The sequence below is a fragment of the Capricornis sumatraensis genome, chromosome 1 (assembly GCF_032405125.1).
Source record: "Capricornis sumatraensis isolate serow.1 chromosome 1, serow.2, whole genome shotgun sequence".
In the NCBI taxonomy this organism is placed as follows: Eukaryota; Metazoa; Chordata; class Mammalia; order Artiodactyla; family Bovidae; genus Capricornis; species Capricornis sumatraensis.
Genome location: NC_091069.1, coordinates 196,581,612 through 196,585,696, shown reverse-complemented (window position 1 = coordinate 196,585,696; position 4,085 = coordinate 196,581,612). Strand labels below are relative to the sequence as shown.

At 36.5% G+C, this 4,085-nt stretch overlaps 1 pseudogene; it reads right to left on the bottom strand.

The window, feature by feature from the left end:
- Positions 1-3,047: 3,047 nt before the first annotated feature.
- LOC138094154 (U2 spliceosomal RNA) lies at positions 3,048-3,128 on the bottom strand (annotated as a pseudogene).
- Positions 3,129-4,085: the final 957 nt, after the last annotated feature.

The window sequence follows — 4,085 nt, the reverse complement described above, 5'->3', positions numbered from 1 at the left end:
TGGAAAATCCCATGGACAGAGGAGCAGGACTGCAGCCTGCTACTACCATCCATGGGGTAGCAAAAGAGTTAGACACAACTTAGCAACTAAAGAACAACAACAACAAGGTATTTCTAACTTATATTCCTTGACAATATTTATCTGGTCAGGTTGATAGACTTTTATTCTATCTGGTGTTGTAATACTTTGAAATATTTATGACTCTCATCTATTAGGACAGTTCTAAGAAGGGTTAAATTCATTTTACTTCTAAGGCCCAAAGTACACAAAACATTTGAACAAACCTCGTTGGCTATCCAACTTAAAAGAGGCAATTAACTCTATTTAAATGACCTTTCAAAATTAAACTATGCAATATGGCGCATCTCAAAGACCAAGCTAAACTGCAAAGACTGCATCATCATTTTTCATATTACTACTTTCATAGTTCTCCAACTTCTCTTTTTGTTGTTTCCTTTTTGTCAGAAGTTGCTTTTCAAACCTTTCCATAGTTAGAAGCAATCCAAGTTCCTATCAGAACTTTATATTTTAGACTATTTCTAGTTGTTCTGTATTAGTGTTTTCTGCTTCATTTCTCATATGCCTACAAGAAGGCTAATGAAAGCACTTCTTTGACTCTTGACAAAGAAGTAACCAATTTATTATCTTTTTTTCTCTTTTTATAGCTAATAAGTAATAAAGTTATCATAAATTTGTCTACAAATGGTCAGTCTTATGAAACTTTTTCTTGTTTGCTACCGATCCATAAAACATAAACACAGAAATTTGAACTCAGGAAAAAACAACATATATTTCTCTAACTAGGAATAATTTATTTTTAAAAAAGAAAATCTGTAAATAATGTATGTGTGTATTTAGTCACATTTGACTTTTTGTAACCCTATGGAATGTAGCCCATGGGGTTTCTCTGTCCATGGGATTCTCCAGGGAAGAATACTGGAGTGGGTTGCAATTTCCTCCTCCAGGGAATTTTCCTGATTCATGGATCAAACCCTCCTCTCCTGCATTGGCAGGCAGATTCTTTACCACTGAGCCACACATTCTCAAAGAAAACACAGCAATTTACAATGTACACAAAGTTCAATGGCTTTTCATATTAAAATGTTATCACTAATTATGCCATTTTATTAACATGGCCTCAGTAGTATATCACTTGTATAGCAGTTTGAAGTCTTTCTGAGAAAATGGTGAGTGAAAAAGATCAGAAACTATTTGATAGTCCAATATGATACATATCTCCTCTTCTTTAATATTTTGGAGCTGTGGGAGGTGAAACTTTATCACTACTGCTAAAAAGCAAAATTCAACTGAGTAAATTTTAAAGATCTTACTAGCTTTATTCAATGATTCATGAATCGGGCAGCATGTGATCTAGCATGTAGAAAGGAACTCTGAAGAACTACAAAATGAAAGACTTTTATAGGCATAAGGGAATGGGAACAAGGAAGTTATAATAGGGAAAAAAAACTAGGTTGATTATTTCAAGGTTATCTTCCTTCAGGGAATGGCAGGAGTTTAGCAGGCATATTTCCTAACTGGTGCTGATCAGGTGATTCCTGATTAATTGGTTTAAGACTCTATTTCTGGAAGAGCTGAAACTGTCATTAAATTAAGTACCAGTTTGGTGATGTGGGGCTTAGCATAAGTGACTCTGTTTTCGGTCTGTTTTCTTGGTTTTAACATGACTATCCAAGGGGTTTTGCAAGTCGGTCAACAGAATAGCAATATATCAGAAGCCTAAAGGTTCAGAAAACCTGGGCTTCATTAACATAGGCCAAAGTTTTCCCACTTAATAAAAGAATGATGGAATTCTGAAATGTTTATTCAAGACAGAAAATTTCCATTTGGATACTAACTGCTGGATCACGATTTTGACGCTTTATTTCACCTTGAAACTTTTTTAATGATGTATAATAAACCAAAAAAAAGTGCACAGATTGTAGTTTTATAATTCAAAACCTTCTAACAAATTAAACATACCTGGAGACCCTTAGTCAACTTATTGACTAGAACACTGACAGGAAGCAACAGTTAGAACTGGACATGGAACAACAGACTGGTTCCAAATAGGAAAAGGAGTACGTCAAGGCTGTATATTATCACCCTGCTTATTTAACTTCTATGCAGAGTACATCATGAGAAACGCTGGGCTGGAAGAAGCACAAGCCGGAATCTAGATTGCCGGGAGAAATATCAATAACCTCAGATATGCAGATGACACCACCCTTATGGCAGAAAGTGAAGAGGAACTAAAAAGCCTCTTGATGAAAGTGAAAGAGGAGAGTGAAAAAGTTGGCTTAAAGCTCAACATTCAGAAAACGAAGATCATGGCATCCGGTCCCATCACTTCATGGGAAATAGATGGGGAAACAGTAGAAACAGTGTCAGATTTTATTTTGGGGGGCTCCAAAATCACTGCAGGTGGTGATTGCAGCCATGAAATTAAAAGACGCTTACTCCTTGGAAGAAAAGTTATGACCAACCTAGATAGCATATTCAAAAGCAGAGACATTACTTTGTTGACTAAGGTCCGTCTAGTCAAGGCTATGGTTTTTCCTGTGGTCATGTATGGATGTGAGAGTTGGACTGTGAAGAAGGCTGAGTGCCGAAGAATTGATGCTTTTGAACTGTGGTGTTGGAGAAGACTCTTGAGAGTCCCTTGGACTGCAAGGAGATCCAACCAGTCCATTCTGAAGGAGATCAACCCTGGGATTTCTTTGGAAGGAATGATGCTAAAGCTGAAACTCCATTACTTTGGCCACCTCATGTGAAGAGTTGATTCACTGGAAAAGACTCTGATGCTGGGAGGGATTGGGGGCAGGAGGAGAAGGGGACGACAGAGGATGAGATGGCTGGATGGCATCACTGACTCGATGGACATGAGTCTGTGTGAACTCAGGGAGTTGCTGATGGACAGGGAGGCCTGGCGTGGTGCGATTCATGGGGTCGCAAAGAGTCGGACACGACTGAGCGACTAAACTGAACTGAACCCCCTAAATGCCCCTTTCATGTCCCTCTGCTTATTATGATGGCTTCCACCACTACAGATTTGTTTTGTTACTGTTTGAAATTTATACATATGTTATCATATACTACACTTGATCTTAGCCAAAAGGCTGAGAAGTGATAAAGGGTATTATATAATATGCATTCATTTAGTTCTGAATTCTTTCATTCAACACTATTGTTGTGTGTGTGAGATGCATCCATGTTGTTACATGCAGCTGCATTTCACTCACTTTAATTGCTACATTAGTATTTCACTATATTTATATACAATAGCCATTGATTCTACTGTTGAGGACATTTGATATATTTCTGATTTAGAGCAATTATAGATAGGGCTGCTATGAACATTCATCTGTATATATTTTGATGAATATATGTATTCATTTCAATGTGTCATATACCCAACAGCAACAATGCTGAATCACAGGGCATACCTATATTCTGCTTTAGAGATATTAGGAAACAGGTTTTCAAAATATATCAATTTACACTCCTATCAACAGTACCTGAGTGTTCCAGTTGTTCCACATCCTCAACAACATTTGGCATTGTCTATCTTTTTCATTTTAGCTCAACTGATTATCAGGCTCTTATCTAAAGCCTCCATGGGAATGGTAAAGTGAAAAAAATAAATATTATTACCACTCAAATATTTGGTACTACAAGAAATAAAATGGATATAGAAATTGACATTCAATAATTTTTCAACAATGACAATAATCTTGCAAAATGTCTTTCCTGTGATCCTAAGAGATGCATTTATATTCAATAAAGGATTTGCAAATAAATTGTCTTTACAGCAAATGTACACGTTATGTCACGTAACCCGACACTCTGTATGAGTTTAGAAAAAGTATAAAAATAAACCTGAAGAAACCAAAACACCACAAATAGATTTTCTTTAAATATCTTTCCAAATCACATATTTAAGAGAGTCTAAAAATGTTTATGCATTCATTCAGCTTGCCTCATGTCAAGAACCGTGCTAGATACCAGAGATACAAAATCAAATAAGTGATGATCCCTACTTTTAAGCCACTTACGCTTCCCTGATAGCTCAGACAGTAAAGAATCTG